General features: G+C 42.6%; 1 protein-coding gene across 1 annotated transcript in view; it reads right to left on the reverse strand.

Moving 5' to 3' along the window:
- The window catches only part of gabbr2 (gamma-aminobutyric acid (GABA) B receptor, 2), a 158,384-nt gene that overhangs the window by 113,621 nt on the left and 31,109 nt on the right, over positions 1-13,654 (reverse strand). The window lies entirely within an intron of this gene.

Genomic DNA, 13,654 nt, shown 5'->3' on the forward strand with positions numbered 1-13,654 from the left:
ATTTAAAAAAGGCAATTAATTAGGCTCTCTCTCTTCCATGCTCTACCGTCTATTATTCAATTACTCTTCCTCGTATTGACGGAGCTTTAACCATCTTTTCAGTATCAGTTTCGATATATTTAGGCAAGGAACTGAAATTATTATTTTGGTATTGTGAAAACCCCAACAGATACAAAGAACAGATAGAGGGGAAGATAAAGACCCTTAAAAGGCAGCATTACATATTCCAGCCTGTTTTGGGTGACTGCGTTGCAGGCAGGCACGCAAGACAAGAACATGAAGAACCTTGTGCTCCTCTGAAAAAACTCTGGGTTAAAGAGATACCTTAGATTATTTTTCTTTGTTCAGGAGAATAACTTCTGTGACATTTCTAAACTAATAGGACAATTCTTATCCATTATTTGTGAGTCTCAGGGTCAATAATTAACCAACTGTACAAGAAAAAGTGCTGCACTTACAAGGTCATTAGTCTTCGACTTATTGTGATCGATGCAAAACAAAAGCAGCATATTCACTAGTGTCGGTTTAAAGTAATGCATACTCCTTATGAAAAACGACATGACATTTAAATAACATTTAACTTGGTAGACTCCAAGCGCTGTGGTACATGCTAATATAATATTGCAGCAGTGTCTGTGTGTCTGTGTGTCTGTGTGTCTGTGTGTCTGTGTGTTTAAATGGTTTAAAACCATCATGTAAAACTATATAACTCAGGAGCTGCAGGAGCGGGCCCCCGCTATTATCCACTGCTGCAGAATGCAGCCATTTCACATCACTATAGCAACCAGAGGAAAAAAGTGTGTGAAAAGGAGAAAGACTGACAAATGAGAGAAGAGGTTTAAAAAGAACTGTAGGTTTCTTTTGATCGCTACATAAGCTGGCTAACCGGTTTTGCTGTGATTTCCACAGGTTGTAATATTTTGATCGAATCATAAACACTCTCCCCCTCAGTCGTCTGTTATTGCCAATAAATTCAGGATGTATTCCCGTGTGCAGCTGATAGATAGATCGAAGGATGGACTGACCGACTGAGTGGCAGGTGGTGTGTGTTACTGCCTTCAGACACAGTCCATTTCATCTGGAGAGTCATTTGACCTTGTAAGCCATCAGCTGGCAACGGAATGAGATTTCCCACTGAACAGCAGAGCCCACACAGCGCAGACTGCACATATATCAAAATCTAATATGGAGGAATGAGACTAAACTAAAGACTATGGTAGGTGTAATGGCGTCAAGTTGACATCTTCTGTATTTTTGTTGACGAGAGAAACCCTGAATGTATAAACTGCACAACTTGAAAATTAGATCACAAACTGCAACAGCCGTCTTCAGACCACACACACACACACACACACTTTAGATTTAATCACGTGCTAAGATTGAAATCATTGGCCTCCTAAAAACACACTTCTCCCCTGAGCATGTCCATTCACTCCGGAGAGGATCAATGTATGTTGTAATGCCAGTCAAAAAATAGACTTGATTGCGGATATGCCTCAGGTGAAAAGAGTGGGAGAAGATGTGATTAGACACATTGGGGATTCCTTATCCTGGCCACACAGCTGAATAAAACAGCAGGCTATTAAAGAAGATATCTCATTTGCATACTTTTGTCATTCATGTCTCTCCAGCTGGCCATAACAAGGTGGGATGATGCCGTTCTCAAATGGTTACCATGCAACAGAAAGGAAATGTGGGCAACTTAACTTGTCAACATGAGGACAAAAGAGCTTGTTGATGTGGCATGCTTAAGTAGATTTATTACTAAGAGTGACAATGTAGTGTGGGTTGTCAAGATTTGTTATGTTCCTCATTGTGTCAGCACAAAATATAACTATTTTACAACATATAAAACCCTACAACGGATAGTCTATATGTTAATTTTAAGGCATGTATACCTGTAACCTATTTTGGGGATTCTTTAAAACTTAACCAAGTGTCATGAGTCTTTTTTTAAGCTTTAGAAATTAATGGGTTCAGTAAGTCGATAAAACCGTAAGAAATAAAAGCTCAGGGTAGAATCTTCAAATTATTCAAGTTTTGTCTAATCGTCAGTTTAAAAGCCAAAGATATTCAGTCTACTCACGTTAGACAAAGAAAATCAACAAATGTTCAAATAGTAAAAGTTCAAACCAAAGATCACTTGCTTGATTAATCACTTTTACATTTTCAATTATTTTCAAAAGAGTTGAATATTCTACTGTTATTCTACTAATTAGTTCAGCGACAAATGGTTTTGTGTCTTCAGAGTAAGTATCTAAAAATCACCAAACCTACGAGAGTTTTTCTTGGAGGAAGGGAAACCGCAAGAGGTAACGAGAGAAAGCAAAGCATGTTCTCGTAAAGCTACAAGAAACAAAGCTACGTCTTTCTTTTTCCTCCGTTCCTTTGTTTGTCCTCCCGGCTACATTTATCCTCTCTTATACCTTTCCCGGGCAAACACGCACACAATCTGTAGAGACTTCTCTTAGGCCTTGACTTGGTGTGTTGTCATGCCAACGGTGTGACTATCCACACTTTGCGTGCAAGATGAGGGAGGAAGCCACGTGCCGGGCCAGTGTAGCGACGGCTATATTTAGCCTCTCATTAGGTAGCACAACCAGTCAGACATTAATCAATACTTATTCAGCTATGGAGAAACTGCGAAGCTTAACGCCGGATAGACAAAGCGGGATGGAGGGTGAGAGAGGCGGTGGGATACAATGGGACACAAAGAGTGAAGGGACATGGGGATGGCGATGATGGGAGAAAAGCGAGAGAGGGAAACGAGCAGTTGAATAGAGGGAGAGAAAGAGAGGAGCGACGAGGTATTAGCCTGACATTAACTGGCACTACTAAAGCCAAGTCAACCAGTCTTATAAAACCACCCTCTATTATAACCCCACAATGAAGTAATACATGACTGTGAGATCGACTCTCTGTGATGCTCAGCAGCTACACAGTGCTGTACAGATTTATCTACAGTCCAATCATGGTAAAAGTATAGTTTAATATCAAAACTTATTCTGTTTTTTACATCTCCTCATGTTATTTTCTTCCTGTAGGTGAGCCGCTACATTTTTTCATTTTGTGCCGTCTTCCTTTCGCTCCTTTCCGCATTCATATCCTTATTCAACAACACTGAGACAAATATGTGTTTTTCAAGGTTTACCAAGCAGTCGCTGAGAGCTTTGGGTCCACATCCCAATTTTCCCAGAGAAATGATATAACAAGGTATAAGCAGAGAAATGTCGCCGTCATGAATAAACACAAATAAGTTCTGAGGAAACGACTGTGCAACGAGGAAGGCACAGCAGTACTTGACTAGCAAGCAGAGCGGCGAGACATACTACAACACCTTATTTCCCTCTTCTGCAGTCTGAAATCTAATACCTGGCATTTGGAGGCCATTTGGAGCAGATCGATGGAGTCAACGCCCGTGGTAATCTGTTTGACCGCCTTGGGAGACGGCCAAGGAAAATGTGTGCATGAGGGGTGGTGCAGGTGGGGTTGGTGGGCTAACGGTGGAGGAACTTGGAGAGATGGAAACTCATGAAAAGCAAATCATCTACTGCTGAATATCTGTGGACATCTTACCAAAGAGTTATACCTTGTCTCTTCATGCACACTGGAATGAGATGTACTTCACTCTCTGGATTTAGAGATACTGGTTTCAATATTCCGGCTACAGCACCGTTTCCATCTTTGCTAAATGTCCCTTCCTCGGCTTGACATTTCCCCATACTGAGTTTGCACCACTAGCCGAACCATTTAGAGGATATTACTGATGGGACAGCCAGCCGAGGATGAGTTTATTCCAAATGCTTCTCAATCCATTGCCTCCGTTACATTTCCTTCTCTGACCTTTCCACAAAGCTACTGAGATTCATCCTCATTGATTTATCATTACATGATGACATTAGCCCGCTGCTGTTGTGCTCCACATGAATCACACTCAATTAGGCTAACTGGGATCTAACAGTTGTCCTGGAGTAACTTGTTTTACCCATTTCATGTGATCCTTTTCATCTACTTTACTAAACATTCTGTAATTTCTTTGAAAGCAGCAAATCTTTAAAGGTCAGCACGTGGCACATTTCAGCAGCGATCGCGAAAGTCACTTAATGAAAGCTTGTGGCTGTTTCCTGCAAGTTTGACAGCCGGAGTTAATTGAAGGTTTTGAATCTGTAATTAACATAATAACAGCAACGTTTAAAAATTAGCAGAAGAGTAAACAACCTGAACAACACCTAGAACTACAGGTTTGGAAACCCTAACACAACCCCCAAAACCTCAAGACTATTAACCCAATTAACTTGTGTTTTAATCAGAAGATGAACCTGCATTCCCAACCCAGTGTGAGCTGAACCCAAATCCTCCATTTGACCACGACTGCAAGCTGAATGACCCTGTGGGGCATGTGTCTACTGTGTGTGTGTGTGTGTGTGTGTGTGTGTGTTATTGTGACAAGAACAAGAGCTGATAAGAGTAGCAGGCTGGAGCTAACCATGATGAAATGCCTTGTTAGCGCTGCACACAGAGGCAGCTGCACCTGTCCCTTGTCTAATGGCAAATTACTGCACCCAAATCAGCAACCTGAGGCCCACTACATCACATGCACATACACACAGGTACATGTGTGTGGGAGAGAGAGAGATGAGAGATAACAACAGAGAGCATCGGGGAGGTGAGAGCCTGATCTGATGTCAGAAGCAATCTGCGTTCATTCACGAGGAGGCCGGTAGCCCAGGTGTTTATCAACAACAAAATGTGCGAGAATCCACAGAATCTGTGTCTTTATGGGTTAAGATGTGTACACACATCGCAGAGAGGAGATAATGTGATGTCATTTACCAAAAAACTGCGAATAGATTTTGCTTTGGGCTATGTGTGAATTTGAATTGTGCAACAGCATTCCTTCTTCCCCTCCAATAAACAGAATTAATCAAAAAAAACTTCCTTTTAGTTAAATTTTTCGACAGATTTTCACTTGCTGAGATACGCAGGCATAACAAGAACATTTTGAAATGGAATTGAGAAAAAGATCTTGTTCTTGTCTACCGAACATCCCTCTCTGTAATTTCCCTCTGCAAGTATGACAAATAAGAAATGAGAACATGAAATTATAGTTCTAAGAGCCACAAACATTTATCAGTCTAAACTTTTTAAAGCGTGCAGGCTGCAAAGTTATTAATTTGCATTTTTGCACCGTCACTGCTGGAGTCAGGCTTTCAAAGCACCTGTACACATCTATCCTGCACGTTGACAACTTTCCTGATGTGTCGACTGGTGCAGCAGCTGCAAAAAAGAGAAAGCTGGTCTTTTCTAACAGCTACATCTGCCCCCAGCAGACGCTCCTCTGTGAATTACTTCTACATCCCCAAACCCGGAGGGGGGGGGGAGTGCGAGCCCAACTGAATCCAGCATTTTAGAAAACATATGCTTGGCATTATAAAGCCCTATAGAGATGGCAGGGTGCAGCCAATAGGTCAGATCTACAGGAGATTATCTATTTCCCCGTGTACTAACCCAACTAATCCTCCAGAACTCTGCCATGGCTGTCAATACCAACTACTCTCAGAAGAGGAGTTAAGACTGGAGGTTTAAGTGCCTGGGATTCAGCCTCCAGCCATTTACAAAGTTTGACTATTTAGTGCAAAGGCGATCTAACTGTATTATCTTTGATTTTCCTTATAGTACATCAATAACAATTAAATACAGAGCGCTCCCCTGAGTTCATTGGGGTCATTTGTCTGCCAATTAAGGTCAACGCTCAACACTGGTAAACTTCTCACACATCCCTGGCAGGCTCATCTCACCTGCTCCCCTCCTTATACACAGAAGCACAAGATCTCCCAAGAAGCTGGAGCTATTTGTTCCCCATCAGTGAGCCCTTTGTGAGGCCAACTGAGGTGCAACGCAGCACCTGCCAAACCTTTTCTTTCTCCTTCTAAATGACCACAAAGACAAGGCTGAGAGGTAATTTACAGACTTAAGGAGCCAATGTAAAAAAAGCAATAGCTAACAATTTAAGTGAAACACTCCGAAAAGGAAGAAGGGAGGAAGAGGAGGGGAGGATGAAGCTGCAGTTGCGTATGCATCAAGCACCGTGGCGCTTTGTCGTAACATTTAGACAGCCGGCCCCAGAGTATCCGAAGAGAGTACACATTGATTGAGTGCGAGTGGATGGAGTAAAATTGAGAGAAGGAAGGAGTGATGGAGTTGTTTTTCTCAACCTGTTCCCCTTGCAATGCGACGAACAGGAAAAAAAAAACTATGGAACCCACCACTTGTCTTGGGAGAGACTGGCCTATATAATGCACTGCGACAGACTGACTGGGCGGCTGAAGCTGATAGCTGTTTGCCCTCCCTCTCCCCCTGTCTCCCTCTCTCCCTCCAGTCTGGCTCTTGTGATTGCACTCATTCTATCTCTCTCGCTTTCTGGAGAGCTCAGATGGCCACCAGGATAACCACGACGGCCCGTTGGAAGCCTCTTCGGTGGTGTCAAGTGTCTTTCGCCCTTTTCAACTCTCGGGTCTTTCCCACACACACACAGACACACAGACAGACAAAATCCTGCCCGTGCTCATGCTTACCCTCGAACACACAGACACCAAATAAATTATCATCCTTCTAAGCAACCGCGTGCCAAAACACAATCACTGACAGAAAAACACGCATCGGCTCACTCACTATCCAAGATAAGCTCAAATTGTCCGGTCGTACAAAATAAATAAATAAATAAATCACAGCAGACACATTGCACCTTTATTAGCAATCTGTGCTGAGCAGGAAGCAGATGCTGTGTTAATCCTATTACAGGTTGTTGTGCTTTTGACGAGGCCTGACAACAGCTGGGACACGTTGAGCTAACCAGTGAGAGGGACCAAACCGAAACGTAATCCCATTGAAACGAGCCAATGGGTTCCCATATAGGAGCTTCTGGACGGAGAGGAGAATCAAGGTATACTGCATTTATTTTCACTTTATTATTCGCTGATATAGTTTTAGCCTTGTTTTTTATATATTTTCACGATTAATCAAGAGGGGAATTTGTCCATTGATCCGATCAGAGCCGCCAGGTAAGTACATACAGTTACTCAAGGAAAAAAGTTATTGGGATGCTTTTACGTGAGTTTATTTATTGTACTATTACTTCATCAGAATTTTGTGTTGCCTTCCACTGTTGCAAGAAAGTGAATTGTGCATCCTGTCAAAGTAATTTTTAATTTATACAGAAAATCATGTTGAACACGGTGCCAGTTTAATCTCTCACACCTCAACCCCACCATTTCTGACAAAATATGAGAAGTGATCAATCTTTAGGGCTGAAGTGACTGGGTAATTGGCAATTCCATTCACATTAAAAACAACTAAAGGAAGTATGCATTTTTTTTCTTCATTCAAGTCACACTGGTGAGCAAAGAAGTCAATGTACATCATGGCACAACGCCAAGAACTTGAATGATAACTCTTGCATGAGACGAGGAAGGTTGTTTTAATACCTGTACAACTTTCCTTTAATTTGATCATTAAATATTCTTCTTCTTCTTCTTAATAAAAGGGTTTAGCAACCACAGAGGTGCCCTCGCTGGTGTATCTGCTAACTAGTGACTGATAAAGACCGACAGAGAGGGGCTTTGGACAGAGAGTGGGAAATAGAAGAAGAGAACCCATTATCAAGCTAATTGTTTCTTGGCCCCGGAGGTCCTGCACGTTCTCCCGTGGACCAATCCAGTAAAGAAAGAAAGAGGTAGAGAAAAGGAGGATAATGCTTGTTAATGGTAGGTAGTAAATGAGGCCAGCACGGGGATGAGAGTCAGTTTTGGTTGTATGCAGGGAGAGAACAAGTCTGTTAGTATTTCTCCCACAGTCATAATATCTGCGGCTAAGCAATGCATCAGTGGATATTGACTCCTGCAGGCACCCTTCATTTAATTTTGTTCTTCTGTTTCATCACTGGCGGAATGACCCCAAATGAACCCGAAATGAAACAATGCTTTCCTTCATGATGTTTGTTAGACTATGTTTTGAGTTTTTCTCAACTGAGGCAGCATAAAAACTGAATAATGAGGGAGCAAATAAAACCCCTCATATATTCTCTTTCAATTGGGCTTATTAAAGGTTTATGGAGAACAACTGTGTGAAAGTTTCTACCCGATACCATCCCTTCTCTCCATCTCCCTCCGTCTCAGGCTTTATGAAAACTCTTCAAGAATACTAACCATATACAAGTTCTGCTGGATATCACTGACCTCTGCTTTCTAAGAATTCATTTTAGGGTCCCAGTCTTTGCTTTTAGCCACTTTTTGCAGTGTTGAATGGTTGTTTATTTCAGCCAAGATCACCCTGACATCATGACGGTTATTTCCTCACACTTGACAAATCTCCTCCACAGTGACATCTGATATTATATAGTGGTTTCTACAGAGTAATACCCTCCATGAATGATAAACTATACTTTGACGTGAACAGTAAAATCAATTCCATGAAGGTTAAAGAAAGACGACGGTCATGGTTGAATAACAGGAAGCAAAGCAGGAGGCACGACACTCGATCACACATTTTGTTTTTACTGGAACTTTATCTGCCAATCACTTCGGATTGTTGTTTTTTCATTCATTTCAAACGTGCATCACGTAACGGGAGTTTTCATTTTGGACCCGTTTTGACATTTGGAAGGTCACTTTTCCTACCGCAATCACCACACAAGTCACGTTGGAGCGGGTGCGCATGTGACATTGCCGTCTCCTGTCTGTGCGATGTGCTGCGCAGTCCTTCCTATGATTGGTTATCTAATAATGGCCATTTAAAGAGTGGGGAAAGGCAGATATTGCTATTGACATTTAGTTGGGTCTGAGAGGACAAACACTGGCAGATTACTGATCCTTCTCCGAATGAAGAGACCATCTATCAACAACCTTATGACAGTGCGGAGAGGAGTCTGGTGCCTGTTTCTATTCCACAAGAGAAGGACAGGACTCATGGAAGGGTGTGTGACGGTGGAGCTGTGTGTGTGTGTGTGTGTGTGTGTGTGTGCGTGTGTGTGTGTGTGTGTGTGTGTGTGTGTGTGTGTGTGTGTGTGTGTGTGTGTGTGTGTGTGTGTGTGTGTGTGTACGTGTGTGTGTTTGTGTGCTTGCGTGTTCAGGCAGTCCCTCTCTGCAGCCCAGGGATTCTTCTGTCCACCCACATCAATCTTTTTACAGCGGACTGCCGCCTCCCAGGATTCCTGGCCTAGTCTCTGTTTGGATTGAGAACCCCTCTTACATTCTCATTTCACCTCTCCTCCTTCTCCCCATCCACTACTTCCATCTCCATTTCATCAGCATCATCATTCTTCCCCTCTCATTCTCCAACACACACTCTTTTCTGTGTATCGCGGTTATTTGCACCTTTCCTCTTCTCTCTTGGACATCCACTGATCTCTTTTCACCACCCTGTCTATCACTTCCTGCCTCTCGTTCATCTCTACTCTCTCTCACTTTTCTCTCACCCCTCTGATCTCTAATTTCCAGGAGGTTGACAGTTATAAATGGGCATAGCTGTAAGCATTGCATCATTAACTCATCTTCACTGGATGTTAACGTTGCACATTTCTGCTCAATCCAATTAATTTCTTAGTTAATCAATTCACCATCATTTTATTCAGAAGGGGCTCTGAAAGAGTGAACTGACACAACGTGGCAAGAAAACCTGATTATCATTTATTAACAATAGCTGAAAATTGAATAAATAATCAGTGATACAATAATACAGCGGATTGCAGATTAGCTGTTTAAGGTAAATGGATGATGATGTCCAAGTGAAATGAAATAATTAGGGCTGGGCAAGTTAACTCGTTTCAATCGAGTTAACTCAAGTGATGAGTTAACTCGATTAATTATTTTATCTCGCATTAACTCAGGTTTGATTATTTATTGTTTTATGTGAAAGTCAGGATTTTATTTTGTGAAAGTCTGTTGCTGACTGCTGCAGAACAGGAAAAAAGAAAATAATTGGCGGATAAACAATCGAGTTAACTCATCACTTGAGTTAACTCGATTAAAACGAGTTAACTTGCCCAGCCCTAGAAATAATTTAAGAACAGTGAGTGTAAGTGCGAAAATGGTTCAAGTAAAATATGTTTTCCACAATAAACCCCACCACTGACAAATTTGATCTGCCTTGACCCTACTCCTCTGACACATTTTTGGGACTTTATTCATTGGTCCTGTCATTATGCTCCAGATTGACTGGGAGGTCCCTGGCCACCAGCACACACACACTCACACACACAAACACGCACACATACACACATGCTTGCAGACACCAACACTAAACACCCTGGGATTCATCAATCAGTGAATATTTAACCAGGCTGGGGGCCATGCCAACATTGTCCACAAATAATCATCAATCACCAGGAGTTATAATCACACACACACATTCACATACACATGCACACACAGGCACACACAAGCACACACACAGCATTTCCGGGCCAAATAAACCAGTTGAAGGCATTGACTGCGGGTGCTTGTCGTTCCAAATGAATCGCCTATTGACTGGTCTGCATTGAGGTGACTGGAAGGACCTGGGAGAAATAACAAAGCACCTCTCTGGCCCCTCTCAGTCTCTTTTTCTCCAGCACCAAACAGGGTGACAGTAGAGCAGGAATGAGGAATGTGACAGCCCGAGCAATCGGACAATACCATCTCGTTTGAGAAGCTGACGTACAACACTGTGTTACCATAGCTACAGAGAAAGAGAGAGAAAGTGTAGGGGGGTGATGGAGAGAGGAGGGAGAGAAGGGGCTAGACTGCAAAGGAAAATTAATTTGTGTACAAGGCCATGTCGCAAAGAAAATTGCATTTTTCCCTTAGATGGGTCTGAGGGAAAAACTGTTCTTAGCCCACTGCTTGTGTGGATAAAAGTGAATATGTACTGTATTGTGTGTGTGTGTGTGTGTGTGTGTGTGTGTGTGTGTGTGTGTGTGTGTGTGTGTGTGTGTGTGTGTGTGTGTGTGTGTGTGTGTGTGTGTGTGTGTGTGTGTGTGTGTGTGTGTGTGTGTGTGTGTGTGTGTGTGTGTGTGTGCGCAGGCATGTCTCCAGCCTTCCACATGCCATCTCCGTGGATTGTGGCCAACAATGTTGCAGGGTTTCACGGGCTTTTATATAAAGGAGAGTGGAAGGGTAAGAATAAGAAGCAGCCTGTGGAGTGGGACGCACAATGAACTAATGCAAAGTAAACAGAGAAACGAAGGAGAGGAAACACTTGAATGTGTGTATGTGTGTGTGTGTGTGTGTGTGTGTGTGTGTGTGTGTGTGTGTGTGTGTGTGTGTGTGTTTGTGTGTGTGTGTGTTTGTCACATCCCATCGCACACAAACACTAGCAGGCAAAAGAGAACATGCGCGACAGCACACTTTGTATACATCCCCCTGACACACACACATACAGAGTGTGAGAGAAAGATTTGTGGCATGACGAGTCGTCTGAATTCCACGGCTCTCTAAGTAGGTCATGCAGCCTTTTCAGAGTTCCACTCCTCCCCACGCTGCATCAAAAATGCATAAATCCCTGCACATTCTCCTTGCTAGCAGCTTCCCAGGCCAGCAAAAGCACATCTTTAGTGATTCTAATCCCATCAAAGGTGGTTCTGCTGGTATGTAAACACAACATGGGATGAAAATGCCTTCTCTTGCACATTTTTCGCATTCACGAGTGCTCCTCATTTTTGGGCATGTTCGTGAAGTCTCCAGCCTCCACGAATTGAAGCTGCTGGTCTGAATGGAGGGGTTCCGACTTATGTCTGGCTCAAGGTTGGTTACAGTAAGATGAGGTGGTTCCCACTAGCCAGGCTTTACTGGTCGCTGATGCTATCTGTAAGATTAACTCCCCTGTCAGATGAGGGGAAAGGGGGGAGGAATACAAAGTGAACACAGGTGAGATAAGCTCTGGCATTGCTCCTGACAATGGAGGAGCAATCAAGACGCTGAGTGGAAATGTTCGAAGTGATTTTGAAAGAGCAGTGCAGCGGTTGAAATGTAATGTAAATGTTATACGTCTTCATTATCCTGTATCAAATAAATGATATCAAAATTTCATCACAAATTGCCTCGTTGCCTTTGTATTAAAGCTCTGAAGCCTCATGTTTAATTGGTGAGAGCGTCATGTCAAAATACGGATGGACATGTTTTGTTTGCTTGGGCGTATGACAGCTGTAATTCACGTCAACCCAACTCTCTTCCACTCTGGGTATTCAGTTCATTCACAGATGAATAATTGAGCAGATCACAATAATAGGCTTCCTCTGTTACATCCCAATCTCTGACCACTGAGCCACCCAAGGGAGCGCGAGTGACAGTCATCACCAGTGACTCTGTGTGACTGCATCACCTATCACAGAGCTCCGGTGTGTGTGTGTGTGTGTGTGTGTGTGTGTGTGTGTGTGTGTGTGTGTGTGTGTGTCTGTGTGTGTGTCTGTGTGTGTGTGTGTGTGGAGGGGGGTGCTGTTGTGTGGCTGAATAATTCAAAAGGGAGCAAAGTGGCCATTCTAAATTACATGTAAACCACATAAAGGAGAAGCTCGGAATGAGCAATACATAATGATAATCAATAAATCCAGTCTATTTATAATTGACTTTTCTGAAATGTTAGACCCTTGCCCCAAAGTCGTTCTAATTTCCAACCATGTAATTTATCACACAACGATCCCTATTGATTTTGTTGTGTGTGTGGTGCTGGTTAAGATCCAGTTGTAGATGACACTTATTTATTTTGTCACCTGAGTGAGATGTTTTTTCACAAGGCCTGACCTCTTTGATGAAAACTGAGTACATCAAAGCTAGCTCGACATTAACACTCACCAAACCATTTTGTCTTTGTATACGATTCATTCTCTCGAATTGCATTATTTGACATTGAATCAAAAAAGAAATCTCAACCCTGCCACTATTTCAGCTGGAGAACAGTTACTGCCTCCCTATCAAAGTTAGAATAAAACTACTAAGAATGTTTTGGTGAAGAAGACGAAGAAAAAATGATTTTGCTGCTGTCCTATGGGAATGCATATCTGTCAGGATGTTGCAATGTAATATTAATGAAGACCACAAATGCTGTCAATGAGCATAGACTGTAAGAGGCTTAAAGATGGGCCTAAAGCCAGTATTGAGCTCAAACTCATAAATAAATCAACTAGTGTTAGCCACCTCCAGTTTTCTCCGAAAATCTGTATATGTTCGAGGGTGAAAGCTTGTGTGTGTGTGTGTGTGTGTGTGTGTGTGTGTGTGTGTGTGTGTGTGTGTGTGTGTGTGTGTGTGTGTGTGTGTGTGTGTGGACACAGGGTAGAGGGAAGCCTGCACTCTTTCCTGATGTGTCACTGATCGACAGTGAGCACAACCATTCACTGTCCCTTAAGGCAAAGGATGGTGGCCTCTGTGGAGAAGATCACAACACACTAACATCACATTCCACCTCACACAGTCTAATTCTCTGTAAATGCTACTATACTAAGCTGATTCCTTGTATATAGCTATCAAATATTGATATTTAGTCTGTGTGTGTCAGGTCAGATGTCGCTACACATCATGAACAAGGGTCAAGAAGAAGGGTCATTCACCCCTACTCGATGTGTGTGTGTGGGGGGGGGTTCTTTGCTTTAAGAAACTAAAATCAATGCTCCACATACAAAAGCTTT

The sequence above is a fragment of the Limanda limanda genome, chromosome 19 (genome assembly GCF_963576545.1).
Source record: "Limanda limanda chromosome 19, fLimLim1.1, whole genome shotgun sequence".
NCBI lineage: Eukaryota > Metazoa > Chordata > Actinopteri > Pleuronectiformes > Pleuronectidae > Limanda > Limanda limanda.